Below are 16,494 nucleotides of genomic sequence, written 5' to 3'. Positions count from 1 at the left end.
TGTAGATGTCTGTTAGGTCTAGATGGCATACAATGTTCACGTTTTCTATTTCCTTGCTAATCTTCTCCCTAGTTGTTTTATCCATAATTGAAAGTTGGGTAGTGAAGCATACAGCTATTATTGTTGAATTGTCTATTTCTCACTTCAGTTCTGTCAGTTTATGCTTCCTATATTTTGGGGCTCTGTTGTTAGGTGCTCTAGATTTAATTCTGATGCATAATAGGGATTGGATGCTTATGTATGTGAACACTATTTATATCTCAATAAAACGTTGTTCCATTTTATGTGCTGTGACCAATAGATAGAATTTGTTTTGATATGGCTTTCATGCTTAAATGATTTTGACTAGTAGTAAGTTATTTTGTCTAGGTTACATAAAGATGCACTTGTCTCTGAGAAGACTTAACTTCACTAGGGCAGTGGTTCATTTTAAAGGTTTATGTGTATGTGAGTCAGTGAACTGCAGCAGTTTAAACATGGTAGAGATAAAGTATTTAATAATGACTTTGCCAGTACTGATTTTTTTCTTCTTTTTTCAAAACAACTTCTTATTAAAGTATAGTTGATTTACAACGTTATGTTAGTTTTAGGTGTGCAGCAAAGTGATTCAGTTTCATATATACGTGTGTATATGTATATTTTCAGATTCTTATCCATTATGGGTTATTATAAGATATTGAATATAGTTCCCTGTGCTATACAGTAGGTCCTTGTTGTTTATCTGTTTTATATATAGTAGTGTGTATCTGTTAATCCCAAACTCCTAATTTATCCCTCCCCCCTTACCCCTTTGGTAACCATAAATTTGTTTTCTACCTCTGTGAGTCTATTTCTGTTTTGTAAATAAGTTCATTTATATCATTTTTTTTAGATTCCATATATGAGTGATTTCATGTGATATTTATCTTTCTCTTTCTGACTAGACAGTATTAATTTTTACTGAGATTAAAGGGCAGATGATAGTGTAATGTTCCTTGACTGTCCCTAGAATAATTTGAGTCAGTACCAATTATTAAACTATTAACAGTATCTACCTTTTATACAACTAAGTCCTAAACTATATCTGGCTTTGGAGGAAGAAGGAAATAGAGAAGTATCCATTATATTATATTATATTGATATTATTTCTTTTTAATCCTCATAGCAATCTTTTGACATGGGTGGTATTATTCTCACTTTACAATGAGCAGATTGAAACTCAGAGATTTATTATTTTGACGAAGGTCACTGGTGAGTGCTCTTTTCATTTTCTGTCATTCTTTTAGTCTTTCATTCAACAAATATGCCAGGCTTTGGAGATGCAGCCATGACCCAGTCAGACATGATCCTTGCTCTCATGAAGTGAATTGTCTGGTGGAGTCCTTTTACTGAGTCCTTGAGCCCTATTTCATATAGTAGTAACATATATTTGTAGAATACTTTATAAAATATTTCTGCATTTTAATCTAATTTTATAACTCTTATTGCAGCCTTCTGACCCAGGTGTGTTAGATAGCAGTGCTGTTATTCCCATTTGAAAACAAGGAAACTGAGACTTAGGGATATTTAGGTCATATAGTTAGTAAATGGCTGAGTTAGTGTGCAAACCCAGGTCATCTGGCTCCAAGGATCCTGCACTTCTTCCATTATGCCACATAGTTTCACTATTTCACATGAAACTACAGGCCTGTATCACCAAGAGTGATATTCTGGAAAGTAACCAGTCTAGCAGTACTTAGCAAAGCAGAGCTCTACCAGGCAGGGCATGTGGGAAGAGGAATCAGGAGGCCTAAACAGCTGTGTCTAGTGTGCTGGAATGGATTTATTCCTAAATAACACATTGAGAAAGAATGCTTTGGAGAGAGACTAAAACATGAGAAACATTGCACAGACATGGTCTCAGCAGCACCTGCATGGACTCATGGCACAATAACTGCCAGGGACATTTTTTTTCTAGAACAAAGGCTTGAAACAGACAGTGAATTTAAGACGAAGTGACCCAAACAACACGGGACTCCATACAGAGCTATCTGCAGCTACAAATCAGAGTGTAATCTTTATATGAGGAAGGGATTGCTTATTTTACATTGATTACCTCAGCTACCTTCGTGCAAGTACAGAGATAGCAATCTATTCAGTAAAAACATTTGAGTGCTTCCTCTGTGTAAAAGCACTGTTACTCATTGTGGGAGTGATACCAACATGGGTATGACACCATCCTTGCCCACAAGGAGCTTGTAACCTTGTAAGGAGATTTTGCATTCATTCAAACAATACTTGTTCATCCAGAGTTTATTATGTCAGACCCCGTGCCACGTGTTAAGGAGACAAGAGTGGATGAGATAGAAACTATCCCTATGCCTTTAGCTTATACTTTTCCATCACCTGGAGAGTATTTCCTTACCTCCTTCCCCTAAGTCTAAGTAATTGGAAACCTTTTAAAGTAGAGAGCAGGATATGAAATTCTCTTAGCAAAATAGTAGTCAGTGGTATTCTTGTGACTTGGCCACAAATAGAACTTGATAGCTAATGGGTCAGAACTTAGGTGTCATGCTAGAAAATATTTGCATCACGTTTAGCAGTCACATTCAAAAAAGTACAAAACATCACAATAGAAAAAAATGGACAAAGTATTTGAACAGGAGATCACAGAATAGGAAATAAAAAAGGAAAAAAATATATGTCAGTCTTTTTAGTAATGAGAGAAATGGTAATTAAATATTGAAATAGTGTTTTTACCTCTCTCATTGGCAAAAATAAAAGTTGATAAGAGCACATTTAAGTAATAATGATAAGAAAACTTTATTGAGTACTTTCTCTGTGGCAGGCAAAAACAGTCTTTACAACAGTCCTAGTGAGGGTAGGTACTATTATTATTGTTTTACTGATAAGGTACTTGAGGTACAAGGATAGCGTAACTTGTCCAAGGTCAGACATCTAGTACTTATTGAGCCCAAATTTGAACTCAGGCAACCCGTCTCTAGAGCCTGCACTCTTAATCACCAAAGCGGTGCCTTTGTCTGGATTGGTTATCATAATGCTCAGTCTCTAGAAGTGTCTACCACAAAGAAAGCACTTAAATATTTGTTGAATGGATTCTTAAAATGAAAATGTTTAGGGGACTTCCCTGGTGGTCCAGTGGTTAAGAATCCGCCTTCCAATGCAGAGGATGCAGGTTCGATCCCTGGTTGGGGAACTAAGATCCCACATGCTGTGGGGCAACTAAGCCTGTGCACTGCAACTACTGAGCCCATGCACCACAACTAGAGAGAAGCCCATGTGCCGCATCGAAAGATCCCACGTGCCGCAACTAAGACCCAACGCAGCCAAAGATAAATAAATTAATTAAAATTAATTAATTAATTAAAAAAGAAAGAAAATGTATTAGGCACATCATTTTTGGAGGGTAATTTATCGATATCAAGAAACACATACTAATGACTCAATAATTCTATTTCTTAATGTGTATCTTTAAAAAAATGTATATAAGGAGGCATGTATTTATTGTACATGGCCACATTCTTGGTACTTGTAGAAAAATAAGAGAAAATGTAAATGTTCATCAGTGCTAAAAGTAACTAATAATATAACTAATGTATAGCCTTATATAATTATTAAATGACTAAATAAAACTACGATATAGGTATATTTCAGAATTCTATATGCACAGTTAAAATAAATGAAGTATTTGATCTGGAAAGGTATCTAGGATATACTATTGAATGCGAAAAGCAAGTTACAGAACTTTTCCTACCAAAATAGATTCTAGATGATGAAAGAGTAAAATAAACAAAAATAACCATGAAAATAGCAGAGAAAACATGGGTGAATATTTTTATACTATTGGAAGGAGGAATGCTTTTCTAAGCATGATATGAAACGTAAAAGCCATAATGGAGACTGATGAATTTGATTACACAAAAATGGATGACTTCTATGTAGAAAAAAAAAGAACAAACATTAAACTGGAATGAAGATTCTAAACATGATATATATATAAAGGATATTTATAGGCAATTTGTAGAAAGGCCAGTAGGCATATGAAAGATAAATAGATGTTCAGCTTTTACTCCTAATTAAAAATACAAATTAGAATATCAGGTCCCGTTTACTACCTGTAAGATTGGCAAAGATTGATAATAGTAATGACAAGAGCTTATAGAAAAAAATTTTACATACTCTTGGAGGAAATAGAAATAAGCATAGCATGTTTGGTTGAAATTTTGGCAACATTTATTAAAATTTAAAATGTATAATACTTTTGTCTTAAATTCCACTTTTAGGGATTTATTGTATATTAAAGTGTAAAGATATGTGTATAAGGATATTCATTATATTGTGTATAGGTATAAAAATATGGAGAGAATCTAGATGTTTGTTGATAGGGATGAGAGTTAAATTGTGTTGATAATACATCCAAATAATGGAATGCTATTCAGCTATTTAAAAAGACTGTGGCAAATCTATTCACACAGCACTGCTCTGTAGTGCTGATTGATTATAATGCTACATTAAATAACATATGTATGAACATACTATAACAGTAGGCATGTGTATATTTTAAAAGTCCATTATAGTAACCTGTTGATCTATATCTCTTCCCCTGCTCTTTTCTCAGTACTGTTATCTGTAGTGGGAGCATTAATAAATTCAGACATACTGTAGTCTAATGTTCAGATGTTATTAAACTAGAGTTTCTCTTTCTCTTTCTTTTATTAGCAAAAAGAGTAAGGACAACTTATAGCTCATAGGAGCATTTTTATACTGCAAGTACTTCTGAATGCCAAAGAGTAGAAGTGAAGGAGGAATGTTGTTTCCAAACATATACATACCTAGAGGTTAAGAGTCTGAGATATGAAACCAGAATGCCTGGGTTCAAATCCTGCTTTTGCTACTGTGTGTGACTTTGTACAAGTTACTTACCTTCTTTTTGCCTCCATTTCCTGATTATTCATCCAACAAATATTTGAGTGCTTACTGTATGCCAGACACTATTCTGGATGCCAGTGATAAAACAAGGAGGATTAAGACAAAATCTCTACCTTCTTGTATATGTACATTCTGGAGGACTTAATTCTATACCTACTATTTAGGGTTCTTAAGAGAATTAAGGATTTAATATCTCTAAAGCCCTTGGAATGAGGTCTGGTACATAGTAAGTGAACAATAAATAATATTACTATTATTCTCCCCTCCCAAATAAATAGGCATACAGAGTATGATTTATTAACTATTTTATGGAAGTTTTTGTCAAATACAATGACATTCAAGGATATATGAAACAATCTATTTCAGTATATTCTTGTATTTGTCTGCATTCTAGATGCTCACATACACTCTCAGTCATTGAGCTCTAGCTTGGCGGATAGTACTACACACTGTTGGCCACTGAACCTTACCATACACCATGTTGCAAAAGCTCTCAGCCTGTGAGTGTTCTACCACCATATTTTGAGTGTGCTAGATGTTGAAGTGCAAAATTTACAGTAGTTCTTTTAAGGAGTCTTGATGGAAATGCTAGAGAAATCAAGAGAGTAAAAATCAGAAAGTTATTAATGGGTAAATTGAAGGTCATCATAAACATCAATGAAGCCTGGGAGGATTGACTAATAATTGTACAGCATTTACGAGGAGAAGTTAAATGTTGTAGTTATATTTATTAATTTGTCAATTGACAAAATTGCAGCATATATTCATAGAACAAATATTTATTTACAGCCTGCTACGTGCTATGTTAAATGCTGTCAATTCTTTGGTGAACAAAATAGTCATGGAACCTATCCTCATATAGCTGATGTTTCACAATGTTACAAAAATAATTATAGGGTTATAAGAGAACTATGCAGGAAGCCTAGTCTGAGAGGTCAAAGGAGGTCTTCTTTGTGGAATTGAGATTTAATCAATTTAATTCAGTTCAGTCCCCTGAAGGCTGAGTGAGTATGTATTAGCCAGGAGGAGAGAGTCATAAGAAATGAGTGGGAAACAACAATGCAAGGAGAGGGGACAGCATCGAGAAAGAATCAGAGGTGGAAAGAACATGATACTCTTGAGGAATGGGAAGATGTCATTGTGGATGGAGAGAAGTAAATGGAAGGGAAAGTGGCAAAAGAAGAAGCTGGAGAGTTAGGCAGGGGTTAAATTTTGCAGGACCTTACAAGGTCAGAGTAAGGAGTTTTGATATTATTTTAAGTGCAAAGCAATTGAAGAGTTTCAAGTTGAAGGATCACTTGATTAAATTTTTTAAATTGAGGTATTATTGACATATAACATTCTATTAGTTTCAGGTATACAGCATAATTATTTGATATTTGTATATACTAGTGTCGAATGATCACCACCATTAGTCTAGTTAACATCCATCACCATGTATAGTTAGAAAAAAAGTTTTCGTTTTGATTAAGGACTTTTAAGATCTGCTGTCTTAACAACTTTCAAATATGCAGTACAGTTTTTGGTGAAGTCTTTAGGGTTTCCTATATATAATGTCATGCCATCTGCAAATAGTGACAGTTTTACTTCTTCCTTTCCAATTTGGATGCCTTTCATTACTTTTTATTGCCTGATTGCTCTGGCTAGGCTTTCCAATACTGTGTTGAATAAAAGTGGTGAGAGTGGACATCTTCGTCTTGTTCCTGATCTTAAAGGAAAAGCTTTCAGTTTTTCAGCATTGAGTATGATATTAGCTATGTACTTGTTATTTGTGGCCTTTATTATGTTGAGATACTTTCCCTCTATACCCACTTTTCTGAGAATTTTTATTATGAATGGGTGTTGAATTTTGTCAGATACTTTTCTGCATCTATTGAGATGATCATATGATTTTTATCCTTTGTTTTGCTAACATGGTATATATCACATTGATTTGCAGTTGTTGAATCATCCTTGCATCCCTGGAATAAATCCAACTTAATCATAGTGTATGATCGTTTTAATGTATTGTTGAATTTGGTTTGCTAATATTTTGTTGAGGATTTTTGCATTTGTGTTTATCAGGGATGGTGGTCTATAATTTTCTTTTCTTCTGGTGTGTGGTCTGGTTTTGGTATCAGGGTAATGCTGGTCTCATAAAATGCATTTGGAAATGTTCCCTCTTCTATTTTGTCAGAGTTTGAGAAGGATTGGTATTAATTCTTCTTTAAATGTGGCTGACACTGGACTTTTGTTTGGAGGTTTTTCATTACTGATTTAATCTTCTTACTAGTAATCAGTCCATTTGGATTTTCTATTTCTTCATGATTTAGTCTTGTAAGGTTGTATGTTTCTAGGAATTCGTCCATTTTTTCTAGGTTGTCTGATTTGTTGGTGTATAATTGTTTATAGTAGACTCTTTTGATCCTTTCTATTTCTGTGGTATGTTGTAATGTCTCCTCTTTCATTTCTGATTCTATTTATTTGAGTCTTCTTTTTTTCTTGGTGAGTGCGGCTTAAGGTTTGTCAATTCTGTTTATCTTTTCAAAGACCAGGCTTTAGTTTCATTGATCTTTTCCATTGTTTTTTAGTGTCTATTTCACTTATTTTCACTCTGATCTTTGTTATTTCCTTCCTTTTACTAACTATGGGCTATGTCTGTTCTTCGTTTTCTAGTTCCTTTAGGTGTAAAGTTAGGTTGTTTATTTGAGATTTTTCTTATTTCTTGAGGTAGGCGTTTATTGCTATGAGCTTCCCTCTTAGAACTGTTTTTGCTGCATCCCATAAATTTTGATATGTTTTATTGCCATTTTAATTTGTCTTAAAGTATTTTTAAAGTTCTCTTTTGATTTCTTTGTTGACCCCTAATTAGTTCTTTTTAAAGGTTACTTTAACTGCTGAGTGAAAATGGACTGGAGGAGATGACAAAAGTACTATGAGGAGATCATTGAAGAGATTATTTCTGTAATCCAGATATGGTATAATAGTGGCTTGGACCAAAGTCGTGGTTGTAGACAGAGAAAATGGATTTTTATCAATTTTAGGACATGACTGAATGTTGATGATGACCGTTATGGAGAGGGAGGGATAGAGAATGACTATATAATGAGCGTCTGGATAGTTAATGATATAGGGAACAGAGAAGAAATGGAATTGATTATTATGAGAGTAGATGTACATATTGAATTTGAGATGTCTTTGAGACCCAGAGACATTAAATAGGCACTTGTGTATATATGTATAGGTTTAGAACCCAGAAAAGAGGTCTGAAGTAGAGAAAAGGAAATTAGGACTTGTTAACAAGTAGTGTTTGAGGCAATGGTAGTAGATAGAATTCCCTTGGAAAAGAATATAAATCAAGAAAGAAGAGAACTGAGTACAGAACTTTGAGGAATTTCAACATTTAAGATTGGCTAGGGACTTCCCTGGTGGTCCAGTGGTTAAGCCTCCATGCTCCCAATGCAGGGGGCCCGGGTTTGATCCCAGGTTGGGGAACTAAGATCCCACATACCGCAACTAAGCCCACACGCTGCAACTACTGAGCCCTCGAGCTCTAGAGCCTGTGCGCCGCAACTAGAGAGCCCATGAGCCGCAATGAAGATCCAGAGCAGCCAAAATAAATTAAAAAAAAAAAAAAGATCAGGTAAGGGCGAAGGAGTCAGGGGTGAAAGTGAGAGGGATAAGTCAAAGAAGTAGGAGAAAATCAGAAATTTTAGTGTCACATAAGTAAGTCATGGAAGAATAGTTTCATAAAGAAGGAGGATGTGATCTACTATAACTGAATGTTGCTAAGATGGGGAAAGAAGCCAGAAAAGAGTGGGGCATGCATGGGAGGTGAAGGGGAGACATTGAGAGTAGACAACTCTTTTGAGAAAATAGTCCTCTTGGGATTCCCTGGCGTTCCAGTGGTCAAGACTCTGTGCTCCCAATGCAGGGGACACAGGTTTGCTCCCTGGTCAGGGAACTAAGATCCTGCATGCCACACAGCGTGGCCAAAAAAAAAAAAAAAAAACCAACAGAAAATAGTCCTCTTGAGTGTGAAGGGTTAACTGTCTCAAATTCGAGGTATAGTGGAATATCCAAATGGAGAAGTATTGTATATCAGGTAGGTTAAGCTGTGGCCCTGGAATTTGAGTGAGAGGTGAGGGTTAGAGAAATCTGAGAGTCATTCACATGGAGATGGTAGTTGAAGACTTTAGAAGAAAAGGGAGCCAAAGATAGAACTGTGAGAGCACCTATAGTTAGAGATTTTCTTTGGATTGTTATTAATAAATAACATTGTAGTGTTCATAGTACAAGTAATTTGAGCATGGACTTGTTTCATTCAACTCAGTTACCCCAAGCTTTGGCTGATACAATTCAGGTTTTGCTCTTCTTAAACTTGACATTGTTAAAAGTAAGACGCGGTGCTCTAAATGCCCCCCCCCCCCACCTCCCCAAGTTGTCAAGACAGGAGCAAGCACAGTATCTATTTTTACTGTAGGTGTTAAGGTACACAATTTTATTTTTGACTAGTTTTTCATTAGTTGGTAGTTTGTACCAATATATCACTTGTAGTGACTAGATTAATGGTGAGTCATAACCCTGCTTTACACAAACTCTTGCTATTACTTTTGGTACATACAATTTGTGCTGTACAAATTATATCTCCCGAACAATCTGCTACCTAAAGTGATCTGAAAAATAAGACCCTCCCCCCAATGAATTTATCTCTTGTTTATTATCTACTGTAGATCATAGAATATCTGAGCTAGTGTCTGATCTTTGAAATTTTAGGTATGCGATTAAGGTTGAAACTCTGATTATGATGTCATTAGTCTCAATTTATATCGTTCTGTTGGGAAATGTTTGTTAAGATTATTGTTGCAAGTTAAAGCAACCAGTTGGAGCTTACTTAAGGAAAAGGGGAGTGTTACAAGGATACTAGGTAATAAACTGGTTAAGTTGATTGGTTCCCCAGAATGTGGTTTTATTTTGCAATAAAAATTTATGTGTGTGTATGGAGCAAGAGGCAGGCAATCCTAGAATTCTGTTGGCAAAGATAATCCAATAGATATCTACTACCTAAAAATTAAAGATAAGGACTTGGGCTAATATAGTGTTAATTAGTGGTTCCAGTCATGGACAAACAATCTATTTGCTACTTTAGGGATGTTGTATATCTGAATAGTATTCCATATATACACAAATTTGTTTTTATGTCTTGAGTCTTATTACTCTAGACTTGAAAATTACGCATGTTACTTGCTTTAGTGCCAATCTCAGATCAGTTGCTGTTCTAAAGGTTTCAGTGCTCTAAAGGTTTATATATTTGATACATCTGTTATCACTTTTCCTAATATTTGTTCAACTCTGCTTTTCTTCAGTGTGTACTAGGAGAAAGCAACTACCTGGTACTAATAGCTCTTGACTGAGAATTCAGTGTTTGTGAAAGATGCCAGATTGATATCCTGGAAATTGAAACCCTCTGTGAATGTGGTGTAGCAATAATGTCAGCTTCCCACATCTTGCTTTCTTAATGTACTGTGGTCTTGATCTGCAGGAATAAAGCTCTTTTCAAAGATTATCTCATTTCTTTTTTCTGCCACTGTGAGTGAGGTTGTTTGTATTCAAAGCATGTTTTTATAGGATCAGATATATTTAGCCTCTTCAGAAAGTTGAAGAGTCAGGTTACTTTTTTGTTCATGTGTTTCATTTCATTGTTCAAACTTGAATTGATTACTTAAGACCAGTGGCCCTGATGGATTATTAATTGTATAAACAAACCAGTCCCCTGGTTGGCTTTATGGTTCAAATCACATTCTGCTTTTCTTTTGTAATTCTTTCACACAAATTGCTTTTTGATGATGAATAGTAATGGCTACCACTTATTAAACACTTAAATATGAGACCTAAGGAAGGCACTTTATATAAATACATTCTTCATTATTAAAACTATCCTGGGAAGTATAGTGTTCATACAAAGTATAAAGAAACGGAGACTCAGAAAGGTTTATTTAATTAAACTCCTCAAAGCAGCAACAGCTGTTAAATGCTAGAGCATGAATTCAAACTTGGATTTGCCGGAGTCCTGCACCAGTGTTCTTTCACCAAACTCCACTGATGCTCGTAAAAATGTTCATTTGGATTAAACATCAGAGAAGCAAGTCTGTTACATATTGGTAATTGTTGATTTGAAAGTCTAATCCCAGTTTTTCTAGATATTCCATTGTATTTACAGATACCCTTGAATCACACCTTTTTTTTTCTTTAAAGGTGAGTCATCAAACTAATAGAAGCTGTTTGAAGTTGTGATTAGGATAGAAAGACCTGGTAAAACATAGTTTAAGTTTGAACTTCAGTATGCAAACTAATAATTTTATGTTGGCATTAATAAACTTTGAAATAGTAAGTATATTAGAGCCTTAGCAGTCTCAACACAACTCTTGGGATCCTTCCTATGGAAAAATTTTGCAGGTGGAAGTACTTTGAAAGTTAGTCTTTTAGTGATTTTACTTTGGATCACAAGTGGTTAGTGAGCACTTACTCTGTGCCAAGCATTGTGCCATACACACACACACACAGGATATAGTGATCAATAAGTCAGAAGTAGTCTCTTTTCTGGAAAACATCAGTATGAGCCTGGAAAGAGGAGACAAACAGTTAAAAAAAAATCATAATTCAGCTGGTAAGTGCTGTGATAGAGGAAATGAAAGATATATGGAAAGAAGGAGCACCTGTCCTAGACCTAGAATAGAAGGGCTTTAAGGAAGATGTGATATATAGGGTAGGATAAGGAGGGTAAGCAAGAATTAGTCGAGTAATAGTGGTGGGGGCAGAATATTCCAGGCCTAAATAATAATGTGTGAAGGCCTGTTTTTTTCCCAGTAGTTTTATTGAGATATAATTCACATATCATAAAATTGTCTCTTTTAAAGTACACATTCAGTGGTATTCAAGTATATTCACAGAGTTGTGCAACCATCACCACTGCCTAATTCCAGAACATTTTCATCACCCCAGAAAGAAACACCATATCCATTAGCACTCACTCCCTATTCCCTCCTCTCCCTGGCCCTTGGCAACCACTAATCTTTCTGTCTCTAAGGATTTGCCTATTCTGGATGTTTCATATAAACAGAACCATACAATGTGTGGTCTTTTGTGACTGGCTTCTTTCACTTAGCATAATGTTTTCAAGGTTCATCCATATTGTAGTGTCTATCAGCATGAAGGGCTGTTTTGAGGAATGGAGATGAGCAATATTGAGAATTGAAAGTTTAGTTGATCAGGGTGATCAGTGCATAGAGCAAGAATTTGAGAATAAAGAGAAGGTTTCATACTAGAGAGGTAAGCAGAAACCAAATCAACAAAGCTGTCTTATAGAAGTATGGACTTTATCCTAAGGGCAATAGGATACCATTGAATGGTGTTAAGTATGAAAATAAGATAATCAGATGTGTGTTTTTTAGTTGTGTAGAGAATAGGCTAGATGGACACAAAATGGGGGGCAGGGAGACCAGTTAGTTTTCTTACAAAAATCTGGGCAACAGAAAGATGTCAGTGGTGTGGCATATGGCCTGGGAATGTAGAGTAGTGGATGGATATGAGAGATTTAAAAGGCAAGATTGGCAATACTTGGTGTTAGAGTGAATGTAGAGGTGGGGGAGAAGGAGAGGAAGTATCTAGAATGATGCTTAAGTTTTAGGATTGGTGAGCCAGGTGGATTATGATACATAGACTAGTTAAGGAACTGGCTAGATAGATGAATTCCCAGGGTGCCAATCCATAAGGAGTACTAAATTGGCACTGGGAAGTTAATGAGATGAAAAAATGCATTTACCGGAACTCTTTTCTTATTAGTAGAATACTGTATGTTGGGGGGAAAACTTTGGTAAGCTTCTAGAGGAGGTAAGACCCCCTCCCTCATCTAGCTTCTTGTTTGAATAATGAGATGTTTCCTAAACTGTACTCGAAGAAGCCCAAAGGCTGTTTTATTGAGTAGGATATGTAAATTTGGAACTGGAGCTAAATAATTCAGTAGAGGAGAAGCTGCCATCAGGGGTCTTCTTTTTTGCCTGTTCGTCTTCTGGTTCTTACCCTTTTTTCTAGACTATTTATATAAGATCGGGTTGAAGAGTATCAAATTACTAACCTACTGTTGCATGTATCTATTGTTATGTAATAATTTACACCAAAACATAGTGGCTTACAACAACAATTTAATTCTGTCTTGTGGTTCTAGAGGTTGACTGGACTAGCTAAGAGGTTCTCTCTTAGGGTCTTCATGAAGTTGTAGGCACACAGTGGCTGAGGCTAGGGTCATCTTGAGGTTTGCTCATTCACATATGTGAAGGTTCATGGGCCAAATCACCTACATGTAGCCTTTCCCTGTGGTCTCTCTGGCATGATAACTGGATTCAAAGAGTGAGTGTCCCAAGAGAAACAGGCAGAAACTCTATTACCTTTTATGACCTAGTTTTAGAAGTTGTGTCCCTCCTGTTTTTCTCTATTAGTTGAAGTAGTCCTGAAGTTTTGCCCAGCTTTAGAGGAAGGGGACATAGAGTTTACCACTCTTGTAAGAAGATCATGTGGGATGGGAGGTACTGCAGCAGACATTTTGGGGTTTTTTGTTTGTTTGTTTGGCTGTGCTACATGGCTTGCGGGATCTTAGTTCCCTGACCAGGGATCGAACACAGGCCCTTGGCAGTGAAAGCGTGGAGTCTTAACCACTGGACCACCAGGGAATTCCTCATCTTTGGAAATATAATCTGCCTCACCTACCTTGAGATCCCTGCCCAGACTAGGATAGAAAACCAAGAAAGAAGACTTTGGGATTTTGAAGCAATTTTGTATATATTGAGTTTAACTCTTTGTCACACTTCTTGGTGGAAATGCTATTCAGAAGTTTGCTTACTAAGCAGATACTGAATTTGTTCTGTGGTGAATAGTATTAATTAGAGATAAGACCGGAAACATTATTTAACTGAGAATATTTTCTAGTTTATTCTTTTTCTTTTTTTAAACCTGTGGCCAGGATTTTGGAAATTTTTACCTTAATAAATCTCTTCTGTTGTAAACAAACCCACATCAGAGATTCCTATAAATTGCTTGTATTTTACATTTTAAATATCTTTATTCTTGTCATTTTTCCTTATAGGTTTATTTTTTAAGAATATCTTGGTTTCTTAATTTTAGATGATTCTTCTTTCACTTTCCCCATATTATAATTAAAATTTTAACCGTCTTTGTACACCCCAGGGAGATAATCTTTTAAAATACTTGTCTTTCCTATTTCCTTCCTTTTTCAGTTTTCATATTTGAAAGTAAAAATTTAAGTAGCTTGGGTTTTTATTAATTGAAATTCATGGATGCTCAATACTCCTTTCTTTTATTAACAAATAATATACATTCATCCTAAGAAAAATTAGTACTATAGATAAGCTTGACTAAAATGTAAACCACCCAAACACTATTGAGACTCTCTGTTATATTTTAGTGTATATATTTTTAAAGACTTTTAAGTCTTTCCCCAAATATGGAGTCTTACATTTGTACCATTTTGTAAACTGATACTTCCGTTTGACATTTAGATTTTTCTCACTATTAACTGTTTTAAACATCAATCTAACAGTTAACTTATTTTACATCTTTTGTATTTATCTAATTATTTCCTTAAGATAAATCTCCAGAAGGGTAATTATTATGTTAAAGGGCCTGTGTTTGAATAATAATGATAACATTTCCCAATTATTTAAATCCTTGTCACTTTTTCTCTCTCCTACTAGAAAATTTCTGTTTTTTGTCTCTCTCTTGTATTTGCTTACTGTCCTTCTCTCCTACAACACACACACGTTCACAAATATTTATTTCTTAGGGAAGAAGAAATCTTCATCATGAGGTTGATTACTTAAGTATGAACTTTATTAGTTTCATTCAATTTACTTCTTCATGAGACATTTGTTGAACACTATGTGCTATACCCTGGCTTAAAGAGCATGAAGACATAGCCCTGATCTCAGTGAACTCACGGTCCAATGGGGAAGACAAACAGGATTACCCATAATGTAAATTCATTTGGTCTCTGCTGCCATTAGTAGAGAGAGATGCATGACAGGAACATAAGGTGACTCTTTTAAAACAGTCTGTAGAGAATTGAGGAAGGCTTCGAGGTTGAGCTGAGAATGAGTTGAACCTTGGTAACGCAAGTTAGGCAAATAAAAAGTGGTTCAACATAGGTACAGAACACGCAATGATAGAGAAGCATGGCAGAGCATCTCACAAGAAATATTATTAGTTTAGTATGATTGGAGCTTTGGAAAGTAGTGGGAGAACAAGTTGGAAAACAAGTTCTGAAGGGATCTCTATGCCATGCTAAAAAACTGCACTTCATTCTTGGGGGAAAGGAGGAAGGGGATCCATTTAGTTAGCTAGGCAAGCACAATCAGCTGGGTAGTATATGTAGTAGCAAATGACGACCCATTATTGTGACCTCCAGAGATATGTCCATTAAATAGGTGAGATGGGGAGCTATTTAAGGATTTTTAAGCAGAAGAATAACGTGATCTGATTTTCTTTTACAAAGCTATTTTGGTAAGCCTACGAAAGGATATATTTTCTAGACCAAAGGAGACAGGGACATTAGTTTGGAAACTATATTGAACCAATCTGGGAGATAACTAATGAGGGCCTAAACTAAGGCAGATGTAGTAGAAATAAAAGGAGGGGGATAAAATTAGAAGCTATTTATTTGGAATCCTTGCCATGGGAGTGTGTTATATGCTATACTTGATGAAATCATTCCACATATTTTTAATACCTACTATACGACAAACACTGTGCTGAGGTATTGGGATAAAGGGATGAATAAAAAGGGTTTCCTGCCTTGCGTGGTTTATTATTTAGCGGCGTGCAACAGATTTATAAAGGGAGACGCTACCATGTAATGCGAAAAGTGTTGTTGATATAAATGTACTGTGAGAACATAGAGAACATAGTGATTAGTTGTTAATTTCACATTGGGAGGTGACATTGAGCAGAATATTGAAGGAGTTCTTTTTTTTCTGTGTATCTTGAACTGTATTTAAGGCATTTTATACTGTATTTTATGTTGTATATCTATCCATTTACTGAATTTCTTTTGTTCCTTCCAAAAAAGCAATTCCATAATGCCAAAAGTCAGTGCACTAATATTTGCATTATAGGGGTCCCAGAAGGAGAAGAGAGAGAGAAAGGGCCTGAGAACATATCTGAAAACATAGTAGCTGAAAACTTCCCTAACCTGGGAAAGGAAACAGTCACCCAAGTCCAAGAAGCACAGGGTCCCATACAGGATGAACCCAAAGAGGAACACACCAAGACACGTTGTAATTAAAATGACAAAGATAAAGAGAGAATATTAAAAGCAGCAAGAGAAAAGCAACAAATAACATACGAGGGAACGCCCAATAAGGCTATCAGTTTCAGCAGAAACTCTGTAGGCCAGAGGAGAGTGGCACAATATATTCAAAGTGATGAAAGGGAAAAGCTTAAAATCAATAATACTCTACCCAGAGAGATCAAAGGCTTTACAGACAAGCAAAAGCTAAAAGAGTTCAGCACCACCAAACCAGCTTTACAACAAATGTT

At 35.6% G+C, this 16,494-nt stretch overlaps 1 protein-coding gene across 6 annotated transcripts in view; it reads left to right on the top strand.

Moving 5' to 3' along the window:
• Positions 1–16,494, top strand: part of ZFYVE9 (zinc finger FYVE-type containing 9) — a 188,347-nt gene that overhangs the window by 26,929 nt on the left and 144,924 nt on the right. The window lies entirely within an intron of this gene.

This window comes from Balaenoptera borealis, assembly GCF_965194805.1.
Source record: "Balaenoptera borealis genome assembly, chromosome: 1".
Taxonomy (NCBI): Eukaryota; Metazoa; Chordata; class Mammalia; order Artiodactyla; family Balaenopteridae; genus Balaenoptera; species Balaenoptera borealis.
The sequence above is the reverse complement of the archived record's forward strand: the minus strand, read 5'-3'. Positions and strand labels throughout refer to the sequence as shown.